This window comes from Equus caballus, unplaced genomic scaffold (assembly GCF_041296265.1).
Source record: "Equus caballus isolate H_3958 breed thoroughbred unplaced genomic scaffold, TB-T2T unassigned-0001561, whole genome shotgun sequence".
NCBI lineage: Eukaryota > Metazoa > Chordata > Mammalia > Perissodactyla > Equidae > Equus > Equus caballus.
In genome coordinates, this window is record NW_027222175.1 from 172 (window position 1) to 24,739 (window position 24,568).

At 44.1% G+C, this 24,568-nt stretch overlaps 2 long non-coding RNA genes across 3 annotated transcripts; one reads left to right on the forward strand and one right to left on the reverse strand.

Annotated features, from left to right (window-relative positions):
* Positions 1-386: 386 nt before the first annotated feature.
* Positions 387-24,568, reverse strand: LOC138922595 (uncharacterized). 2 transcript variants are annotated; one of them, XR_011435718.1, is made up of 4 exons: positions 24,226-24,567; positions 7,618-7,709; positions 5,591-5,712; positions 387-928 (listed from the first exon to the last, which is right to left on the reverse strand). It is a non-coding gene; the product is annotated as an uncharacterized lncRNA (long non-coding RNA). The 2 variants fall into 2 exon arrangements; XR_011435719.1 differs by lacking the exon at positions 387-928 and adding an exon at positions 3,080-4,949 and having other exon boundaries at positions 24,226-24,568.
* On the forward strand, positions 5,708-13,760 carry LOC138922596 (uncharacterized). The gene is made up of 2 exons (XR_011435720.1): positions 5,708-10,417; positions 11,461-13,760. It is a non-coding gene; the product is annotated as an uncharacterized lncRNA (long non-coding RNA).

A 24,568-nucleotide genomic window follows, 5' to 3' on the forward strand; every position in this document is an offset into this window, starting at 1 on the left:
CATACGTGCTAGTGGTCCTTCAATATTAGCACCATATAGCCCAGATGTATAGTAGGCTACACCATCTGGGACTGTGTAAGTGTAATCCACGACGTTCACATGACACTGAAATCACCTAGCAATGCATCTCTCAGAACGCATCCCTGTTACTGCTAGGGGACACACGACTGTACTGAGAAACCTTGACCTTGGGCTTGAAGTCAGGGTTTAAAGCTCAGCTCCACCCCTTCCTAGCCAGGTGACTTTAGGCAATTAACTTAACTTCCTTGAGCCTCAGTTTCCTCATCTGTAAGAAGGGGCTAATAATAGCACTAATTCATGAGTCTGCTCTGAGGATTGAATGAGACAATCCAAGTGAAGCATTTAACACGGAAAGCTCTCGCAAAGATGAGCAAACTCATCATCTACAACTTTGCTAACTCCTTGAAACCTCGACTCAGAATGGCCCCCACATATCTCATATATAATAAATGATTAAGTTCAGTTTCCCATTCATTCATTCATTCAAAAAATATTTACTACGTATCTTTTCTGGACCAGGTACCTTTCTGTGCCCTGGGATAAAGAAGTAAACAAAATACACATTATGTGAATTTTAATTCAGATTACTAAACTATGATAGGTCACTTTTTAAGTGTTCAGAGAAGTTACATGAATGGAGAGAGAGTCACAAGGGAGGGTATTTTTCATTTTGAAGACTGCAAGACACACTGGAATGAGGGTCTCGGGGCAAGAAAGCAAGTGAGGAGAGCAGGGCCCTAAAATGAGGTCTCTGGCACTCAGACCTGCTGTCTACTGAAGGCTGGTTCTGAATTCTACCAGGCTCTCTCTTCTGCCAAAGCCACACTTACTTGATGCTGTGTAGCTTTCTCGTGACTATCACTGGAAAGTCAACTTCAAAATATTTCCTTGGGAGAAGACCCTCATCCTGAGAAAAAACACAGTTATCTTTATAATTATTTTATTCAGTCATATATTCACTGATCATCCTCACAGACCAAGTACCAAGGCCCGAGGAGCAATGGGGTATTTAAGGATTTTAAATCAGGGGATGATATGGTCAGAAATGCATTTTCTAATTACTTTGGTCTCAGTATGAGGAACAGATGGCACAAAAAATTAGGAGGTTACTGTGGTCACCTAGGCAAGAAGTAATGGGCAGCCAGAACTGGGATGCATCCACTGGGATGGAGTGGGGAGGAGCAGGAGGCACTCTGGACGTAGGATGTAACAGTAAGCAGCTTGAGACCAATTAGAGAGAGTCAGGAAATCAGTGTAGTGGGTATGGACAAGAATCTTTGGATGAAATGAAATAAAATAGCAAATATCAGAAAGCATCACATGAGGTGAGGGTAAGTACTATTTTGTAATATATTTATTTTTTTCTCTTACAGTGGAGTATACTGGGGTGGTAAAGGACAGGGACTCTGCAGCCGGGTGGACAGGGTTCAAATCCCAGCTCCACCACTTGTTCACTCTGAGGCCTTGGAAAGTCACTAAACTCCCTGAGCCAAGGCTTCCTCATTTGAAAAGTAGAGAAATGATGCCACCTCGTGGGGTTGTGAGATTAATGAGGAAATACAGGAGTGAGAGAACAGGGCCTGCACCTAGTAAGCACCATGTGTGTGCCCTTATTATTTACATACATCAGTACATAGATGTGGGTGCTAGATTGGATATACATTTATTTTTTACTGTGAGCTGCAGTAAAAAAAAAAACTGTGAACACCTCACACATAGAGACACACACACACGGCCCTGCTTCCCCCTTCTGCTTTCCCTAGCTTGGTTGGTACTATACCCTTCTCCCCACAGTCACTCACTGGTCATCCTAGAATTCTCTCCATCTCCACCCTGTTTGATCAATCACTCAGCCCTGCCTGCTGACTATCCTAGAATGCATCCTCTCCTCTTCCGCTCTGTCCCCAACTGCACAGACTCTAACAACATCCCTTTCTGATCTCTTTCAACGACACACTTCATGTTGCCTGCAGCAGCTCTTCCCACCTCTAAGATTGAGCTAAGATGCTGGGTGCTCCACAACCTGGCCCACCTGCCACCTTCTGGCCTAGTACTCTTTTAACATCTCTGCTCCCATCTGTGCTTATATTCCAGAATGCAGAACTACTTATTTAAAAAGAAACTTGCTGATATCCAGAACCTGGTGGTGGTGTCAATAGAGGGTGGAATAAAGAAAAAGGAGGAATAAGGATGGCACCCTTGTTTCTGCCCTGAGCAACTGGCAGGAGAGAGAACCACTTATGTAGACAGTAGTAAGAGATGGAGAGCAGTATGGAGGGGCAGCAGACCCCCTGATGGGACAGCATGATGGGAATGGAAATCATGAGCAAGCATTTCCTAGTAGGAAGGTGACCCCTAAGGCAAGTGTCAGAAATGTGAGATCCAGCTCCCCCACCCTATGCAGACACTAGTCCTCAGTTAAAGTCCTAGGGGATCTGGAGGGGTGGGGGAGGAGGAAAGAAGAGAGGGAGGGAGGGAGAGAGGGAAGGATGGGGCAAGAGAAAGAGAGAGAGAAGAGAGGAAGGAAAGGAAGGTACGAGGGAGGCAGTGGCGGAGGGTGGGGGGAGGAATAAACAAGACAGTTTCCTGACATCAGAGGAGCTCCCGCCTATCAGCAGAGTAGGGCTATGTAATCTACTTGAAGATCCGTGGAGGATGTGTTTAGAGGATGTGTGGAAATCGCACCTCCCACCTGGCATGGTTCCCTGGCTGCACCAGCAGAGGCTTAGCTGCGAGTCAAGGCCTTCTGCTGCCACTGCTACGTGAACTTGATCTGTATGACCTCAGGGGCCCAGGACTGGAGCGTTGAGACTCCCATGTTCCGGCAGCGGGCAAGGAGAGCCAGCCGGTATTGTCATAAAGAATAAGGAGTGAGTGAAACCATTAAGGGGTTTCCTGACTTTCTCTAGGAAATTCTACGAGACCTTTCAAGAACTTTTACTCGCAGGGTATGGAAAGTTAAAGGATAGTCTAAAATTTCAGAAGACAAAGAGAGCAATTAAAAGCAAATGAATGACAGATAGCATAGAGTCCTACAACTCAAATGGGTCTTCTGACTTTGGAAAGAGCTTTCCTGCAGTAGCTCACTTGATCCTCCCAAGGATTCTGAATAAGAGGGCACTGTGGAAGGGAAGCTTCCAAAAGGCACACCTGGAGCTTTTAAGAAACAGACATCCTCTTTCTCGGCTTTCAGAAAAGGGCAAAATGGCTGTGGAAGTGATACTTTCACTTTTTAGTCTGTGATTCTCTAGGCCCTTCTGACACTCCACTCCCAAGTAGCTCACACGTCTCAAGGAGGCAGGGAAGACACCCAAGACTGACTATAAGTACCAGAGGGCAGCCAGGAGCAGCCAGGAGGAAGGGTACCACTTAGTCTCAAAGCAGATCCAACATGGCCGACTGTTTCACAGGCCAGCAAAATTGACAATCCTTCCCCTATGTACTTGACCTTTCAGTTTGTAGAAACAGAATTCAAGAGACACCAAACAACTGAGGCCCCTTAAGAGTTTCACTCACTCCTTATTCTTTGTGACAATACCGGCTCTCCCTTGCCCTATTCTTGCCCGCTGCCCGAAGATGGGAGTCTTCAACCCTCCAGTCCTGGGCCCCTGAGATCATACAGAGCAAACTCATATAGTAGTGACAGCAGAAAGCCTTGACTCACAGCTAAGCCTCTGCTGGGGCAGCCAGGGGACCATCCAAGGTGGGAGGTGCGTGAGACAACAAGACCAACAGACAAGATTTTCCTCACTCTTTTATAGGAGCACATATATTTCTAAAACAGGGATTAGCAAATTTTCTGTAAAGAGTCAAAAATAAGTATTTTAGCCTGTGAAGGCCAGACGGTCTGTCATAACTGCTGAACTCCGCGGTCACAGTGCTAAAGCAGCCACAGAGAATATGGAAATAAATGGGAGTGGCTGCATCCCATAAAACTTGATTTCTAAAAATAGGTGGCAGGCTGGATTTGGCCCATGCAACCTCGGCTCCAAAAGAGCAAACATAATAATTGTTTTTCAAAAAAGGAGGAACTTTAGATTTTAAAAAATCCCTTCAGACCAATATGATTATCAAACAAAACAAAAAACTTCCACAAAAGACTTTCAGACCCTGTGCTACTCTCCTTCCTCACTACTGACAGACAGCCTTTTCCTTGGAAGGAGCACGTAAGCCTCTGTGTACCTTGCTCAGAAATAAAAATCTCAGATTTATTAATTATTAACTCACTTGCAAGACGGGGAAAAAACCAAACCATGGGACCAGTCAAAAAGGTGTCAGGCCAAAGGAGGGATTTCTCCAGCGGCCCCTGTGAACACTGACACTGCACATTCGCTTACGCTGCATTCTCTTCCAGTTCCTTCTGCTACACCATGGTCCCCGTGTTACACAGGCACAATCAACCTACAGAAAAGAACCGCTGGAACACCCACAGGGCTGTGTGTAGAGGAAAGGGGAAGGAGTCTGCAGTTCGATGAGCTGGGCTCCAATGTTTGTTCCACATTCCAGTGCCACCAGATATCCAATTTGGGGAAAGACACAAGCTCTCGTAGCCCCACTTTCCCCATCTGTGTAAAGCTCTCCCCTCTCACAGAGGTCTCATGTTAATTCGTGAGGCCATGTATGTAAAAGCACCTCATAAATGTTAGTTATCTTATCCTAAATGAAGAATGCAGAGGCAAGCGTTTAATACTAAGACCATGTTGATGCCACCGACTTCTCCCTTGAGTAAGAGAAAGGCTGGGAGCTCTGATGACTAAAGGCCATCTTATCAGGTGAGCTGATTAGGGACAAAACAGATATGCAGGTCGGGTTATGCCCTCACACTCTAATTTATCTTGGTGTACATCTGGAGAAATCTGGGAAATGCACATACCCATTACTGCCACATGACTGACCTGATAGAAGACCCTAAAAAAATCTGTACAAACCTACAAAAAAGAAAATACGATCAGTGGAATCTTCGTAGGGCAAAGGTTTGAAGGCAAAATTCCACCCCAGGAGTCAAAGCCCAGTGCTTTAGTCCTGCTTCTGCCTGTAATGAGACCCAAGTTTCCTGTCCTGTGAATGCAATTACACCTGCTCTTGAATCCTAACAGAGCAGGTAAGGGATCAAATCACAGATTGGCTACAAAAGGGCTTTGTATCATATTATCATCGCCCAGAGAAATTTTACCTAAACGCTGCTATGCTGACAATAAAATCTTAGTTATTATCAAAATTACAAAGGCATGTGCTCTTTGTCTCAGCAATTCCACTGGCAGAATTTTCTCTCCTGATATATTTCCACACATGCAGGGGGAAATATATACAAAGATTTTTTTTATAACCCTGTTTGTAACAACAAAAGATGAGAAACAACCCACATATCCTTCACCAGGGCCCCGGTGAGATAAAGTACGGGGCTGATGGGGGTTGTGGGGGGGGTGTGCAAGCAGGTGGGGACAATGGTGGGAGACAGGCTGTCACTGCATCCCTTTTAATATAGTTTTAAAAGTTTTGAATATGGTGAAAATCTTCACAAAATCAAATTTAAACAACTGGGGAAAAAAGAGGGGGGATATTAACTTACCTTTAATGTCCAGAAGGCTGTATCCATCCCAGCCCCCAGGTTTATAATTTGGCACTGACATTCTGTCTTCTGTAGAAATGCCTTTATAAGCTGCCTGATGCCATGGACACGAGCAAAATATCCTAACAGAGAGAGACAGAAACAAGCTGTCACTCAGCGATGAGAAATAATCCCTGCAAAGCTCTCTGCAGCAGGAGAGCCAAACAGAGCACTTCTGCCCTTCCTCGGGGTCAGCGGATTATCCATGACTTTATAGGAGAAATAGCAAATTTTAAATTCTCTTCTTTTTTTTTTCAGCCGTTTGAACCAAAGTAAGTACAATCTATTTAATGGCAGAATTAACTATCCTAAGAAAAATAAAATGCACTATAATTCTACTTACGAAAGACAAGTATTTTACATGAAAACATCTGATCTAAATGTTCCTCTAGGAAGTGTGCCTTTTCATAGCTATAGTAAAAGCTACTTAGTTCTGTGGTAAAACTCGAAATTGCAAGGTCACATGGAAAATAATATTTTTAGGTCAGGATATTGGATGGATGAGTGTCGAAGCAAAGAAAGCCACACTTCTTATTGTGTTCCTGTCATCTCCACCCTGTATAGGTTAGAGCCTCGGTGTCTGTAACATGGCATCACAGATTGGGGGAGGAATGCTTGTCTAACAAATTGACTTGTTAAGCTCTGGGGTGGGGAGCTGGGCAAAGGAGATGAGAAATAAAGAAGAACAAAGGAAGATAAAGTCTGTCTGTGTTGTAAGGCTGGCTGCTCTAAGTGTGACTATTTTAAGAACAAAATTTGAGAGTGGCATTTAGAAACTTTTATTGTGGGGCTGGCCCTGTGGCTGAGTGGTTAAGTTCTCATGCTCTGCTTTGGCGGCCCAGGGTTTCACCGGTTTGGATCCTGGGTGTGGACATGGCACCACTCGTCAGGCCATGCTCAGGTGGCATCCCACGTAGCACAACCAGAGGCACAACTAGAATATACAACTAGGTACCGGGGGGCTTTGGGGAGAAGGAAAAAAAAAAGAAGACTGGCAACACATGTTAGCGCAAGGTGCCAATCTTTAAAAAAAAAAAGTTTTATTGCAATTTGACACAGGAATCTTATGCCTGTTGAATCTACTAGTAAATAATTTGGGCTTGTATTTTGCATGTCTTATTCATTTTATTTTGCTAGTAAATCATTTTTATTGTATTTTACAGAAATGTCATCCACAATGGATTGGATATTGGGGAAAAGAGATCCTCACCACACACTGTTTGGGAAGCACTCTCCTATTGGGCTGCAGGTCCCCAGTACAGAGGCAAACCCAGGCAGAGGAAGAAGGAAGGAAGGAGGGCTGACATGCTGCCCGAAGCACAGAGTCAGGCGCCATGGTGCGTCCCTCTGCAGCATTCCGAAGGAAATGTGCCTCAAGAGCACAGGAGGGAGGCTTAAGGCCTCTTTGCCAGGCCTCGCCCAATCTTACGGATGCCTGGATTCACCCTCAGCTCAAAGGAAATACCGTGTCCTTATTCTCAGGAACCTCCACTTCAAAATTTCTTTGTATTTCTGAAAGAACCTACCTCAGGATCCATCCTTAGGGCCAAGATTTCCAGCACACACAGGAATTACCTGGTCAGTTTCTCAGTCTGGCTGAGGCTACGCCACACTCCTGTCTCAAATTCTGTGACTTCTTTGATGGAAATTATTTGCAGAGCCTAATACTGTTACTAACACTTTAATACGGCAGCTAAATAGACCATTCACAGTAAAAGATATATGAATGGCTTTTAAACATATGAAAATGATCTTCAATCTTACCCGTAAATAGGAGGAATATAAAATAAAATTACTATAGCATTTTTCAAGTATCAGATTAACAGATTAAACAGTTCCATAATACACTGTGTTGGTGAGGATGTTGGGAAATTAGCACTCCGTAGACTAGTGGAGAGAGTGCACACCGGAACTCTCTAAGAATGAGTCCCTAAAACCTCAGGCCTCTCGGCTGATGAGGAGATCCTGGGAGGGAGATGGTCACTTGCCTCTGTTAATCTCAGGGGCCTTCCTCTCTTTAGACAGTCTCACAAAATGCTGGAGGTAAGGGTCATGCCAGTAGCCAATGCTTACTGCAAACCTGAAAGGGATGAAAAAGGAGGCAGATGAGTAGAGAACAGGTTCAGGCCAAGTTCCCAGGAGCCAGGTCAAGGATCCAGAGGAAAATTATCTCCCTCAAAAGGCCAATCAATGCACATAGAGTGCTCCTCTACAAATTTAAACATACTCATCCATGCATTTTTTATTCATATACATGCCCATCACGTTTCCCATAGTGGTCATTTCTTACCTCTCTCTTTCCTCATGTCGCTAATTCCTTTCTCAGAAGCCTAAACAGCAAATAACCTCCCCTCATACTTACAACTTACAACTATTTATTTACTTAGCAAGCTCCCTGGCCAGATCTAGTCACATAACTCCACTCAACCAAAAGTTCTGGGTCCAGAGAAGGGAGACCCAGAAGTATCTGGCAAACATCATTACTAACTCCCTAAGTACTTCTCCCAACTCTGTGCTAAGTGCCAGTCATTTCATGTCCCTTAAGGAGGTCATAGTGGGGAAACCAGGGGAAAGTAAACAAAACAGCTACAACCTGGCAAATGCTATGGTAGCCTAAACTCTCTCTCAGTGTACATTACAAGGAATTAAGGTTTTAGTGTTCCAAGCCTAGGAGCTGAAGCCCAGATTACCACTGGAAGTCTTCTGGCAACCATGAGTGGAACCAGCATCGGGACAACTGAGAAGTCATGGAAGGAACCTGGATCCCTAAGGCAATGCCACGCCACACCCCTGTGGACCTGGAGCCTGCTCTACCTCTCAACGGATAGTTTGTGAGATAATAAACGTCTTCACCATTTGAGTCAACTTGAGCCTGGCTTCTGTTACTTGCAGGCTGTAGCATCCTAAGTGATATCCCAAATAATACACCCATCTCCATGTTGCTTGATAAGTAAGCTGAAAATTAAGATATGGGTGTGCGCGCGCGCGCTCGCGCGCGTGTGTGTGTGTGTGTGTGTATGGGATCTCACCCAGCTGGATTCTGAGGCCCCAGAAGCAGATACTATATCTTTTCTTTCTATCTACTCACAAGGCTTGCTGCTGCCTTGACTGCAACAGGTGCTGACTTCCCTACAAACATGTCCCCCACAGTCTCTCCATCCATATTTGTACATCCATAGACACTCCTAAGGAAGCACATGTTCAGCTACTCGATGCAACAACTCAGCACAGAAACACACAAAGACTCACTAAAGGACACAATTTGCTATAAGCCCGGATGTCCAAGGAAAACAGCAGACCCACAAGTTTTACAGAGTAAACCTGCTCAGTTATCTAAAAGAGTGCTTTTCAAACAGTGAGCTGTTTTAATATGAAATCAGTTGAATACTATGCAAGTCTGCATTTAAAAAAACAAAGTAAAACGGAAAATATAAGCATGCATTACACATAGTAAGGGTTAAGACTGTTTCGTGAAGCTTTTGTTTCAAGCACATGTTGGGGGTCTAAGTGCAATGAAATGGGTTTTCTCACTTTTGGTGGCCATGTGATGAACACTGATTTCAAAGGAATCCTCTGGTGCCATCTGGCGGTAAAAGCCATACCTGCAGTTGAGGCAGGAGTGGTAGAGCAGTGATGAGAACACAAAACAAACAGGTTAAGGGTAGGAAGCGGACTTAGAAATGATCTAGTCAACTCCAATATCCAGCGCAAGAATGCTTTCAACAGCATTAAGCCACTGCTTGACTACTCCCCACAAAGAAGGCACTCACTCCACTGCTAAGCAACTGCTGAAAAGCTGGTCAATTTGCCTCCCTCTAAGCGCTCCTTCCTGGACTTATTATTGCCTCTTGGATAACAAGGAGCGGTTTCTATTCCTCTCAGTTCTGTATTATCAGTCAATTAAATACTATTGATTCAGTCAAGCAACATTTATTGAGTGTCTGCTAAGTGCGAGGCATTGGGGATACAGTGGTGACAAGACAGAGAAGGGACAGAGACAAACATAAATAAGAGATTATAACAAATGAAGGATTCAACAGTATGGAGGATAGAGGGACCTACTTTAGAGAAGGTGAAAGGGAAGGCCTCTCTGAAGAGGGGATGCTGAGTTGAGTCCTAGGGAATTGGACAAAGTCAGCTGTGCAAAAGGCATTCCAGACGGGAGGAACAGCAGATAGAAACGCTGCGGGGTGGGAATGGACTGGGAGCGTTCTAGTATCAGAAAGTAGGCATGGGGGCTGGAGAACAGTAGAAAACAGGAGAAACCAGAGAGGACTCTAGAGAGAGAAGCCAGCTGAGGTCACAGAGGGCCTGGCAGGAGCCTGGGACTGATCTCAACAGCACACTGGACGTGGTCAGTGATGCGCAGCACAAAAGGTGGGGAGATGCAACAGGACGGAACACAAGTACATCTGATCCTAGTTCCCACAATTCCTGCTTCCTGGTGTTTCTAACACGTGTTTCTTTCTGATCTTCAAATCAAGATGACTGACAGTGGTTCCCCTGTCTCGAGGAAAAAGGACCTTACTGATTTGCCTATGAGATTGGCCAAGATAAAAAGCTTTACAACACACTGTGGGAAAGAGTAAGGAAGAGAGTGCTGCTGGGCACTGCTCATGGGAGTTCTGAGGTGAATGAGCATGTTTCAGGACTTACAGGCCATCAAGTGGCGATTAGCTGAGCAAATCACAGTGCATCCACGCAATGAAATACTAACCAATCTTGAAAACATAAACTAAAAGAACTGGACATGGCAAGATGGTCAAGATACGCTTTTCAGAGAAAAAGGTAAGACCAAAAATACATGTAGCGTATGTGCCACAAATAGGTGTGTTACCGTGCCAGGCTCACTTTTGCCTGCCACCTGGAAAGCCAAATACAGAGATGACGAGATTGCAGCAGAGAGAGAGTTTAATCACAAGACAGCCACGTGAGGAAGCGAGAGCATGAGTCTCAAATCCACTTCCCCGAAAATAGGAACTCAAGGATGTTTATGGGATAGGGGGGCAAGGTGGTCTGAAATGTGGAGATAAGTGACTGGAGGCGAGGAGAGGTGAAGTAATTGATGATGTGTGCATGCATAGTCAGACTTCATGCCTCTTTAGAGGACACATGCTCACAAAATGGCAGTGTGAACATGATGTGAGGATGGGGTTTTTAGCCTCCTGACATCAAAAGGTCACCTATCAGATATCTGCGTGGGTCCAGCTGATGAGTTGGTGGTCTCAACTGGCCTGGAGTGGACAAAGGGGTTCTAATTCCTGAAAAACAGTTTAAACACCCATTACCATGGTGACCCAGGCTCCAGGGAGATGTTATCTATAGGAACCTAGAGGGAGTCAGATAGCATACTGCCTAAACAGCACAGTTAACAATGGGTAGGATAAACTGCTAAAAGCTATAATCAGTAATTGCAAAAAGGAAAAAGAATATTAGTTCCTAGCTACTTAATCATCAATGGCTAACTGGTTGCCAGTTTCATATGTGTATGTCTGTAAATACAGAAGTAGTGGAGGACTAATTGGTATCAAAATGTTAATGATTATCTCTGAGATTTCTGGGTTTTTTTAAATGTATCTATGTTTTTAAAATTTGTACACTAACAACCACATGCCATATCTCATTATATCTAAGATGCAATCAATTGTAAGACTGAAAAAAGAAAGAAAATACACTGCCGATTAGTTTTTCTTATCGCTTAGAATTTTAATTTTGTGGTTATTGAAAAAGCTCTTTTAGACTTCTTTAAACAGATTACCATCATCTCTCTCTCGTACACACACAAAAAGAAAAAGATGAGGGAAATAAGTTGATTAAGTTTTCACTTTCAGGATATCTGTGAGTTTCCACACAATAGCGACCTTCATACCATCGAGGGTGTTGGTGACGCCGCATTTCTTAAAAGACCATCATCATCTTTCTCTGAGATTTTCTTCCAAGCTGCTGCCCTTCACTCTGTAAGTTTTGATACCTTTTCTTGATCCCATCAGAAGGTATCAATGGATGGTTTTCAAACAGCAATCAGGATCTGTGCTCCTTCTTCAAATGGCCTTTAAATGGTATGGGGACAAAAGCATCCAGGGGCTGTGGTTGCAGAGGTCCAGCCCTGCCACCAGGAATAACGACCATGTCCACTTGCACAGGTAATGACAAATCTAACACAACCTGACAGTGACTGCAGGACACATCAAGAATAAATCACATCTGATTTCAAAAAAGTTAAAAGGCAAGAACACATGTGTCACAGAATCAATCAAACACAGCATTGCTTCACAAGAAGAAAACAGTAACAAACATAAAAGGCAAATATTAAACTAGGAAAAATATCTGTGACACACCACAAAGTATTAACATCCTTTCAGTATAAAGGACTAGTAAATTAGTAAGAAAAAAGCCCTAATATCCAAGAAGGAAAAAAAGGACAAAAGACAAAAAAAAGAACAATTCACAAAAGAAATCCAACTGATCAATGAACACACATATCAGCTCTATCAATAATTTTTTAAAAAGCACAATGAAAGCAAAAGCAGAGAGCAGTACTTCTCCTATCAAATTGGCAACAGAACTATTTTTTAACAGAAGCTGGCGCTGGAGAGGGCTGAGGAGGATGGCACTCAACACCACCGCCAGAACAATCAACTGGCACAGGCACGTCCAAGGCACCGTGGCAACAGGTACAGAAAGCCAGAAAAGCATGTGTACCCAATGACAGAACAACCCCACTTCTGGGATCTTATCCTAAGGAAACAAGAATGGACACAAAGATTTTTGTACAAGAATACTGAACCTGGAATTATCGCATCAGGCGAACAAAGCAGAATACAAAATTACATATACAGGATGTTCCCAATTTTGCTAGAATGAACATATACATATACATAAAGACTGTCCAAAGTAGATACCAAAAATCTAATACTACTTATCTCCATACCACGATCCTGTGCATCTTGTTTGCTGTCCATTCCCATTAGTCCTCTGTTCCCAAAACCCAGAGAACATCCCTTCTACTTGTATGTCCTAATTTCATGTTTGAAACCCAGATGCAAAGAATCAAATATCTCAGATTTAGACAGACCTCAAAGATTTTCTCAATTTCATTCAATCCACTACTACTCTAAAAATTTTCATGACATTCACATACCGCATGTTCAATTTAATATGTCTTGAAATCAACTACCTTTTTTTTAATACTCAGAAGAAGATATCTGGTAGCATATCAGACCTAACGCATTCTGTAATAAATACCTAGTTATTTAAATTTAAAATACCAGTCTGTGTACCGCCTAAAACTATCTCACATTCCTCCCGTGGGAAACACTGACCTGGCCCAACCTCTATCTATTCATCCAAGAAAGATTTACTGACTCTGTCCCATCTGCGTGGGTGTCAACTGCCACAATGGGAATTTCATGGCAAAGGTGTGAAAAAGCCTCCCATAGGCATCCCTTCATCAGAGGGTTCAGGGCACGAGAAGGTGCCCTCTCTGCTCGCTGGCTGATGAGGATCAAGGCTGGGTTGGTTCATTTTACTTCTAATCAACACTCATGAGTGCTCACTAGGCGCCAAGCATTATTCTAAACGCTTAACACATAGGAACACATAACCCTCCTAACAAGCCTACAAGGAAGGCACTGCTTTACAGACAGATGTTAAGGTAGTTTCCTCAAGATGTGCAACCTTGCAGAGAACTTCATTCTGCTGCTTTTCAAACCTACTTACCCACCTGATCTAGACCCCTCTTCCAACACTTCAGTTGTTTACGTCATGTGTATCTGTTTGTGAGTGTGCTTGTGTACCTGTTTGTATATACATACACATGTACAATAAAACACATACACGTATATACACGTGTGCATGTATACATCATCAAAAATGCGCAGTTTTGGAAAGACAGTTCACAAAAGAAGATACAGGAATGGCCAACAGGCACATAGAAAGATGTTTAACATCGTTAGTTGCCAGGGAAATGCAATTTAAAACCATAATGAAATGCTATTTCACACACACTGACAATACCGAATGTTAACAAGGATATGAAGCAATGGCAGTTTTGATATATTGCTGGTGTAAACTGATAAACCACTTTGGAAATTAGTCTGGCAATTAAAATACATACCCACCTTCTGACTAAGCAATTCCACTCCTAGACATTTATCCAAGAGAAATGAAAGACATATAAAATGTCCATTGCAGGCTATTCACAATGGCCAAAAACTGGATACAACTCATCCATAATCAGGTGAATGGATGAACTAATCAGAGTATATTCACACAACATAAAAAGGAGCAAACTACTTTACACTGACAAAGGTTCTCTCCCTGACCAAACTCTAGCCAGGCTCCCCTGAGCCCTCTTCTCGACAGGCCTCAAACTTGGTTTATTCTATAAAGACTTGAACAAACACTAAGATAGCTTCTAACAGCTCAAAGCCACACCCCTAGGATGACGCTAGTCCCCCTTGAAGTGCCCGCCTAAGAAAACTCAACGCTGGCAAAAGCATTTACTGTTTGTTCCAACCAACACTTAAAGATAGGGCCCCAGTCTTCCAGTTAGCAATTTCAGATGGTTTCACATGGACCGATCCCTCTTTCCCACTTTGTGTAATTTTTCTCTTCTCTGACTCTACTCATTATTCTCCTTACTCCCTCATTCTCCCTTTAAAATGCCCTCTGGACAAATCAAAGTTGGGTTTAGTTCACACTGGAGTCTTTTCTTTATTGCAGTAGTTATTAGTGATTAAAATCTGTCCTTACCACTTTAACTACTATCTGGCTTTGCTGATCTTTGACAGTGCACACAACATGGACGAATCTCAAAGAACACGTTGAGTGAAAGAAGACACAGAAAGAATACATATCATATGATTCCACTGACATGACATTCAAGAATAGGCGAATCTAATCAATCGTGGCTGAAATCAGAAAAGGACTGTTAAGTGGAGGTTAGAAGACTAACCAGAAAGAGATACAGGGGAAATTTCTGGAGTTTCAGAAATATTTTATATCTTGTTTCTGGTGGTGGTAACAGATATATACAGTTGTCAGCACTCATCAAACTGAACACTGACAACTTGAGCTTTTTATTATATACATTATCTTCCTCTCTCCCCCTCCCCCCACCTCCCTCTTCTTCCCCGCCCCCCACCTCCCACCCCCCAATTTCTCTTAAGAATACCTGGGGAAATTTGGGGGGAAAAAAGATAAGATGAGAAATGTAGTTGACCCTCCAAGTTCCCTTTTCAATATCCACTCACCCCTTTCTCCTTACGAAGAGGGACCCAATTTTGTTTGAGGTGTCAATCTACCCAAGTAGAAATTCTCACCTCCCCACGCATTCCTGCAGCCAGGGGTGGGGCCACATGTCCTAGTTCTGGCTAAGGAGAAGTTCATAGAAGCCTACAGGATAGGGTTTCCCGTAAAGCTATTGCTTTCCTGATGAAAAGGGACAGACTCAGACACATGTCTTTTGTTAGTACCCCTTCCTTTTCTTTCTTCCTGGAGCACAGCTGCTCAAACAGACTAAAAAATTCTGATATTCCCTGGTACAAACCTATTCTTACCCTGTGAAACAAGCTATGGGAGCTCTGAATCAATTCACAGCTAAGTAACTTTGTGAGTCAAAGTTTTCAGGCATCAAAATGAAAAAAAAGCAATTTCAACTGGAACTCAAGAATGACAAATGTATTGCTGTGTTAAAATATATATAAGAATTTAGTATATAATCCAAGTGATGTTTCAAATCAATGGGAAAATAGAGACCATTCAATAGATGGTGTAGGGACAACTGGCTAATAATTTGAGATAAAATTAAGTTAGACTGCTACTTTATAATATATAAAATAATAAAGATAGATGAATGTTCTAAGCATAAAAGTCAAAAACATAAAAGTGCTACAAGAAAATGTTAGAATGATTGAGAATATGGTCTTTCAAAGCATTACCTGAAATCCACAAGCCATAAAGTTAAGTTGTCAGATTCTGCACCGTAAAGATTCACAATTTCTGTATTATGAAATGTACAATACAAGCTAAACTGAAAGACAAGCATGAGTTTGAGAGAAAATACTGCAACAAATACAGAGGCAACAGATTACTATCCCTGACATAAAAAGTTCTTACAAATCAATAATAAAAACACAAATAACCAAACAAGTAAAAGACAACAGCCCACTAGGAAAATGATATGGAGAGAGGGCTCACATAGAAAATATCAATCATAGTGAGCAGATTAAAAATTCTGCCTCACTAGTGATTATAGTAATACAAATTAAAAAGAAGTATTATTTTCCAGCTGCCAGTTGATAAACAATTTAAGAAACTAAGAATATTCGGTGATTAGCATCTTATTCACTACAGATGGGAATGAAAACTAACATAACCTCTTTCAAGAACCATTTTACAGAAACTTCTCCCCTGAAATCCATCTCATAGGAAAACTCAAGCCACGTGCAAAAATCCAACAGAAGAGCAGTCAAGTAAATTACAACCACACTGCGAATACTGTGCAGCCATTAAAAAGAATGAAGTGGATCTGTGTGAAACTACATACAATAGGTTCATATTATGCTACTGAGGGGAAAAAGTATTCACTTTTGTAATTAATTAAAAAAAGTTTTTAAGAGAAAAAAATGATGTGATGCTAATATTCTAGATCTAAGATCATTATCTTTCACAGATATTTTCCAAAATTTAATTCCTCTTTTTAAAAAATGGGAAAAAATCCACAATTTATTTGACTTTCTTGATGGGCAACTTTGGCAGCTAATTTATCCTCAATAGAATGTTCTAGTTCTAAAGTGACATATCATCTCCAGGGAGGAAAGCAGCAGCCACTGTCGTCAAAATATTTCTGATGAAAATTTCAGCCCTGCTCTCTGGGGCACAGCTGTGAAGATATGATTAGTGTGCTGGAAAGGCCGAGGCCCCCAGGAAAAGTCCGCCTTTCCTGAGAGGTGACACTGTGGCCTGCCTGCATGTCAAGAGGGGCATTTTTCGATTCCATTGGAAAATCAAATTAAACTCTGTAATATTCACAATGGAATTTCAGATTTACAGCCCCTGGACTGGTTTCTAAAACATACAGATAACTGAAAACCAGTAAAACAGAAAACCAGAATTTTAAGACCTCATCAGGAAAGGTAATCTTGACCATCTACACTGAGTTCCTCTTCACTTCAGCCATCTGACAAATTATTATGCGTCTACAATGCACACGGCATTAAGGCAGACATGGTCCTTGCTCTGTACCACATTTACTCTAGTCAGAGAGAAAAACATGAAACACTATGTCTGAATTACAACTGGGCTGATGACCACAAAGGCGATGCAGAGAGTGTCATGAGGACATATAACAAGGGCAAGATCTTGACTGCGGGCATCAGAGAGGCCTCCTTGAGGGTTCCTCATCTGAGAGAAACCAAAAACCTTGCAGTCATCATTGACACTTGAGTCTCCCTCGACATCCAGTCTGTCAACGCATTCCATCAGCTCAATCTACCTTCAAAGTGGACCCAGAATCTGACCGACTCTCAGCACTTGCTCCACTACCATCCTGATCCAAGCCACGAGCATCTCTGACTTGGGATATTCCAGTACCACTAACTCATCTCCCTGTTCTATCCTTGTCCTCTACGGTCTGTTCTCCACAGAGAAGCTGAAGCGATCCTGTGGAAATTCAAGTCACGTCACCTTCTTCAGTTCAAAATCCTCCAGTGGCTTCCATCTCAGAGCACAAGTTAGGGCCTTACAAGAGCCTGCAGCATCTGTCCCCACGGCCTCCCAGATTCCATCTGCTACTCTTCTCCGTCTCACTCATGCTGGCCTGTGGCTCCTAGAACAGGGGAGGCCAGCTCCTGCCTCAGGGCCTCTCTGCTCTCTGTTCTGTCTACCTGGACACTGTTTCCCCAGATATCCACAGGGCTCACTCCTCACCCCCCACAAGTCTTTCCCCAGCATTGGCCTTGTCAGCAGGGCCTTCCCTGGCCATCCCATCTCCAGTGACAACTCCTTCCAACACTCCCACTACATCTACCTCCACCTGACATGCCAGGTATTTTGGCTTCCTTTCTGTTTGCCTCCTGGAAAAAAAATGCACCATAAGAGCTCCAGTTTTGTTCACTACTGTAACTGCACTAGAACAGTGTCTCCAGAAACTGAGCAGGCACTCAATAAAGAGTGTTGAATGGATGCCTCCATCTGAGAGATGATGTAGAACTACTGAGACAGGAAGGCTGGGAGAAAGCCTTGTGGGCAGAGGGAGCAGCGTGCTGAAAGGCCCCACAGAAGGCAGGAACAGGGCATATCTGAAGAACAAAGGAGACCCCAAAGGGAAGCACGGAGTGATGTGAAGTGAGGCTGGAGAAGTACGACGGAGCAGGCAGGGCTGTGGAGAACACGTAGGAATCCTTGGTCTTTTTCCCACAGCCACAAGAAGTCATTAAATGAGGGATTACATATGCCCTTTACAAACCTCTGGCTTCAGTGGGAGATATGGATTTGGGGGAGGGAAGAGTGACTTAGGGTCCTCAGTTAGCGGACTAGTGCCATAGCTCAGACCACAGGTGACCTCAGCTTGCAGTGAGATAGAAGCAGCAGAGGTGGAGAAAAAGAGTTGGTTCCAGAAATGTTCAGCACACATAATCAACAGGTCTGGGGGACTGATCGCATCGGGGTAAGTGAAAGGGCAGTTCCAAGCTGACTCCTACCTTTTGCACTTGGGAACTGAATGAACAGCCCATTCACTGGGTTTGGGGAGGTGACGAGGAGGAGAGCACATGAAGATGATCTTGAAGACAGTTTTGGAAATAATGAGTTTGAGATCATTCTGAGACCTCCAAATGGAGTTTTCCAGTCAGCGGTGGGTATCCAGGGCATGATCAGATCATGAAGGGTGTAGTGTCATGCAACGTCGTGTAGGTTTTTACCTTCTGGTTGATGGGACATCCAAAGGTTTTAAGTGACAAAGTGATAGGACAAGATTTGTGATTCCCCAAAATCACCCTGGCCACAGCATAAACACTGGGTTGGAGGAGGGGGTTAGACCAAAGCAGGTCCGACAACAAGGACGTGGTGCAATAGACCGGGTGAACGAGCAGACGTGAGCAAGGGCTACGGGAGTGGGGAAGGAAAAGAGCACAGACCTTCTCTTTGTCACCACCCCATCTCCTGCACGGCTGCTGGGGATTTTTCTACAACACACACCAGATCATGTCAGTTCTTCCACTTAAAACCCCTCAGGACCTTCTATTCACCTTGGGACTTCTACATTTCATTCTCTGACAACCTCTCTGGAGTTCTCTGGCCACCCACACCCCTACTGAAAGTCCACTTCTCCTAATACTCTGCATAATCTGCAGATAATCCTCTGCAAATAATCCTCTGCATCAATCTGCATTGCTGTTTAGGTCATGTTGTTTTCTCCTGCCTGACAAACACCTATCTTTTTAAGACTCACTTCCTCCACTGTGAAAAGAAGAAAAGCAGTGCTGACATCCAGGAGCTAGCCCGGTACCATTGATGAGGATTATTTTAGGCTGGTTACTTTTAAAAACTGCAGATGAGGAAGCTCTGAGGAGTGGAATTTGCTTGCCCTTTGATGAGAGACATTTGTATTTGTGAAGGAAGTCTCCATCTGTGGGGAGTGTCTCCCTCTCTGCACCAGGAGGAAGGGAGATGACCCTATCTCTGGAAACTTTTAATGGGGAGGCAAGGACTTAAGTCTTGTTTATTGCACTTGTCTGGTAACCTCATGGTTACCCACCACCACCAACATCCTCCTTTGTCTTTAGCTGAAGATAATATTTAAGGTGGTGGCTTCTGCCATTTACTTAATCCTGTTTGATTCTTATCTAAAAGTTATAAGACCACCCAATAACCAGACCCCACCAGCACTGATACCACTTTAACAACTTTTTTTTTACATATTCTTTCCTTTCTCTTGTAAAGAGATAACTCACATACCTATGGCTTAAATTTAGCCCTACTCTCAACCCATGTGTGCAGCAGCAGCAGCAGCTCTGACTGCCCATGGGTCCTGTCCCCATGCAGCAGCTCTTGACTGCCCATGGGTCCTGTCCCCATGTTATTCCACACTATTATCTAAATAAAAGAGCACTACTGCCAGACCTTGAGAGTCCAAGAAATCTTTCTTTTGACTCTTCGGCTTGCTGACCCCACTTCACCATGAGCCAGGCTTTCCTGTTGTTAGAAGCTGGCCTCGTGCTCACACAAACCATGCTGTTTACCTATTGGACATAAACTTCTCACAGACACCAGCACAAGGTCACGCTGCAACAGCGATGATGTGAGACAAAACAAGACCACTTCATCATTTTGCCTAAACAGACAAATAGAAGGCCGTCATGCCATCCAGAAAATACCAAACATCCCTCTCTCCTGGCTGAAGTGAGCAACTGTGGCTTCTTTATGAATTATATCGTTTGTCTCACTCTAGTCACAATTCCTTCTAGAATTGATTGATTGAGCTACACGATCACAGAATCGTCCCTGCCTCCTGTCAGCACCCAGTCCAGAGCAAATCCCTGCTTCCTTGAACCCTCCCCAAACTATCCACCCAAAGCCCAAATCCTGTAAGTTCTTTCTAACGCCCTCATCCTGATAGGCCACAGAGTTCCCTATGATGTGAGGCCTCCCTCATTACAAAGAGTAATTAAACCCAACTGGTTTACCTACTGATGTGTTTCTGGTGGTCTTTGCTGGAGGACATGGCAACTCTAACAGTAGGATAGGTTGGTTAAGTTTCTTGTAGGAAGTGAATGGAGTTCCAATCTGAAGGCTTCTATTTTCTATGTTAAGCATGCTCAAAACATCACCCATATTATCTTGAGAATGAAGGGTTGGGGGGAGTAAATCAGAAGTTTGTGGAAAACGTCTGCATTAAATATTCTGGAGCATGGGAGAGTGACTTGACAAGAGAATCATACTAGAATGGTCAGGCTCTGTGAGGGCACAGGTGAGGTGGGGTGACATGAATTCGAAATAGTACCCAGCTGCCCTGCTCTGTGAGTCCTATCACCAGTACTCAAGACAAAAATGGGTAGTTTGGTTTTGGGCTTACTGGGACTGAAGGGCAAGGGAGTTGAGGCATTGCCAAGAGAATTCCGGAACGATACATTATGAACCCCGAGCTCAACTGAGAGGTAAGAGCCTAGAGGAAGCGTCTAAAGGATAAAAAATACCATGGAGGTCCTATGGAAAAAGATGCTGAGGGCCTCAGAACAGAAATCCAGGCTATCATGGTGGGAATGGCGACAGGTGGATGAGAAGAGGTCAGCACTGCAGATGAGGCTTTGAAGAAAATGAGTGCCCTGGGTGTACACTGGGTCCTCCACATGCACACTGATGTGAACTAGGATAATGGCAAGAATTGAGGCAGAGAGGAAGGCTGTGGGCCAGGCACCCAAATCTTCAATGAAATAGGGGAGTAATCAGGCAGAAAAGAGTAATGAGGAGGAAGAGAGGGTACTCCAGCTGAGGACCATGGATCTCAAAGAAATGGGGCAGGGGACAAAGAGCAGAGAAGACACAAATCTCCAACCTGCTAATCCTGAGATCTGCAGTGTATGAGAAAACAGAAGCACCACTTGACAGGGCCTCAAGAAAAGGATATTCCTAGGGAAGGGCCAGGGTCAAGGCAAAGAGAGGGAGGGAAGGACTAAGGAGAGGCTGAGGAAATAGAGGTGGCTGGTGATTATGGAGTGGTAATTTCAGAGGACACTGGGAGGGTTTGGGGGGATCATGGGTAAACAAAAGATTAGAGAACTGACTAGGGGCACAGCACGACAGGGAAGATAAGGAGAGAGAATGGGGAGTGGGGAGAGTTAGCTATCATGGTAAGTGCTTGACAGATATCTGCTGAAACAAATGGAATTATTAGGTATAAACCTAGTATATCCAATCTGACGAGTCCTAACTATCAGATTGTAGGAGTGATAGCACGAGGCCATCATGACAACAATGATGGTGATGGTCTGATGACACCTACTGTGTGCCGAGCACTCCACATTTAATCCTCACAACAACCCATGAGACAGATGACCTCATTAGGATCCCCAGACGGGCTCTGTTCCAAAGGAGGGAGCAAGCAAAAACAGAAGTAACGGAAGTGTAGGAGCCTCGAGAGACTGACAGGCTTTTTTAAAGTTACTTTAGGGATTTTTATGGCTTAACTCATGGTGGCAGACACCAGCCTGACCCACAGCTACAACCTATTCAGTAACTTCAACCAAATACTATTCAGACTGGAGGAAAATCAAAACTAATATAATAATAACTTATGGAAGCCTTGACTTTGTGCCAGATCCTGCGCTACCTGCTTTGCATCGATTATCTCACTTAACCCTCACATCCAAAAGGTAGGTTACCACTATCATCCCCACTTTAAAGGTGAGGAGACTGAGGCAGAAAGTGGGTAACTTGCCCATGATTCACACAAGGAATCCTTATTTAATAACATGACTTTTTCACAAGATTTAAAGTTTTAATACATTACAGTAAAAATGCAGATCACAGTATCACAGAACCTGAAAGACACTGAATCTTGCAAAAGATCTTAAAACATTATATTATAGATTCTCACAATTTCTTTGCATGTTTTTTCAGATGAGGGAAAACCCCATGCAAAAAACCTTTGATGAAATGCCTCCGGATGACGAACGTGTGTGGTCTTTTCAGTTAGGACCTATCCCAGAAGATTCTGAGTCAGTGGGTCCAGCGCAGGCCCTGAGCATCTGTGCTCTTTTAAAAAGCCCCACAGACAACAGTGATGTGCAGTGTGAGTTGGGAACTACTGCCTTAGATTCCCCGCAGTTCCAAACCCAAACTTCCCCTACATGTTTAGACATCTGCAGACACAGAGGGCATTGGAAACTGAGGCAGAGAAGAGCTGAAATTATAAAAACCATCCAACAGAGAGTCAAGGAAAAACATACTCTAGTTAAACTATTTCTCTGTACATTTCTTTGTGTCTGAACTATTTTATAGCTAGTTTACTTTTAAATAAGTTTGCAAAAAATGTTACCAACAGATATTAAATAAACCAATAAAACCAATCAATATCAAATAAGCCTAACCCTAATGTGCTACTGAAAACTATTTTATTTCCCTTTGATAATTCTGACGGCACTTCAGATTTTCTTTGCAAATAGCAGTAGATACGAGAGATACTATTTCCAATTCAACAGTGCTACAGATGTGATCAGTAGCAACTGCGCTGGAGAAGAAATAAAGTTGGGTATAATCCATTTAAGTCCACACATTTCACCACTAACGGTCTCCAAGCCTTTAACACCTATGTACGTATTTATCCATTCATTTAATCAACCACTACTAACAACTACTAAATGCCAGACACTGCTCTAAGTACTTTACTAATAACGAAATATCATTCAATCTTTACACTCACCTATGAAGTACCGATTATGATCACCCCATTTTACAGATCAGGGAAGCGAGACACAGAACGGTTTAGTAACTCGCCCAAGTTCACACAGCTCCTAAGTGGCAGAGCTAGGGTCCGTCTGACACAGTCTGGCTCCAGAGTCATGTTCTGAAGCACTTTGCTTAGTCTCCAAGAACGTACAAAAAGTGCCAGCCTTTGTTTTCCCCACCCTATAGTCCCTATGCGGGCCCAGCTTCCAGGGCATTCTTTCAGTTCCTCTCCTTTCTTGCTCTCTCTGAATGCTCTCCTGCACTATTTATTTATTTTAGTTCTAACCTTAAACATCATCGTCTAAAATACGACCTCTAATGGTAAATGCTGTATTTCCCAGCACTCAACACAAAATTGTAATTATCTACTTCATGTACTTATTTGCTCCCTGTCTATCCTTTCCAACCAGGCTGTGAGGTCCACTACGTCATACACCACGTCAGTCTTGCTCATCATGTGTCCTGATCACTGAATACCCACCAACCAACCAGTAGAAAGGAAGGGCCTGGCACAGAGTGAACTCTCAATAATTTCTGTGGAAGGAAGGAATGGAGGGAGTACCCTTGAGCCTCATGCTTTCTTTTTCATGCTTTCAAGTGCAGGATACATACCTGTGCTCACAATGCTCCCCACACAGCCCCCTAACAGGTAGGCTCTTGTGCACACACTCAAGGGCTCTGGAAAGCTTTGGGCTCTGCACACAAATATTATGTGGTCTAGACAGGCCATTTTCCCCTGAACTGACCTGAGCTTCAGGTGCACAATGGGGATGATGACAACCCCAGTGGAATGTATCCTCTAAAAGAGGGAGACCTGCACTCCTCAGAACCCATCGAAACCAACGCTATTATTATCTACTTCACCTCTGTCTTTCCAGCAAGACTTGGTTCCAAGAAGCCAAGACCACGGGTGCCGCTTCAGCGTCCCACTCCCGGGCACCGCATCCCCAGGCTGGCCCCGTGCCCGGCACACACCGCCCGTTCCATGAACGTGTGACGCGCACGAAGAGACCCCCCTCGCTCCCCGCGCCGCACAGCTGTCTCGCGACCTGACGGGCACCTCTTGGCGCACAAGCCTGTTCCTCAGATACAGGCTCGCCTCCCACCAGCCCCCAGCCCCACGCCCCCAGGCCCCAGCCCCCAGGCACCTCTTGCAAATAGAAGCATCTTCGCAGGTGCTGCGCACTCCCTCGTCGTCTGCGTCGGGCGAGGAGGAAGGGCCGGAGCTGAAGGAGGGCCTCCTCAGGCTAGTGGCCATGGGCGTGGAGGGCCCGGGCTGCTGTGCCCACCGGGGACACGGAGCGGCGTCCACGGACGCCGGGGGAACCAACGAGTCCGGGAGAAAGCAGGGGTGAGCGGCCGGACTCCACCCGGCTCGGCTAGGCTGGCGCGGCTCAGAGACGCCTCCCACCACGGCGGCCCCGCAGCTGTCCCCTCGTCGGCGCTGCCGCCGCCGCCTAGACGCTCACCGGACCATTTCCCCGCCCCGCT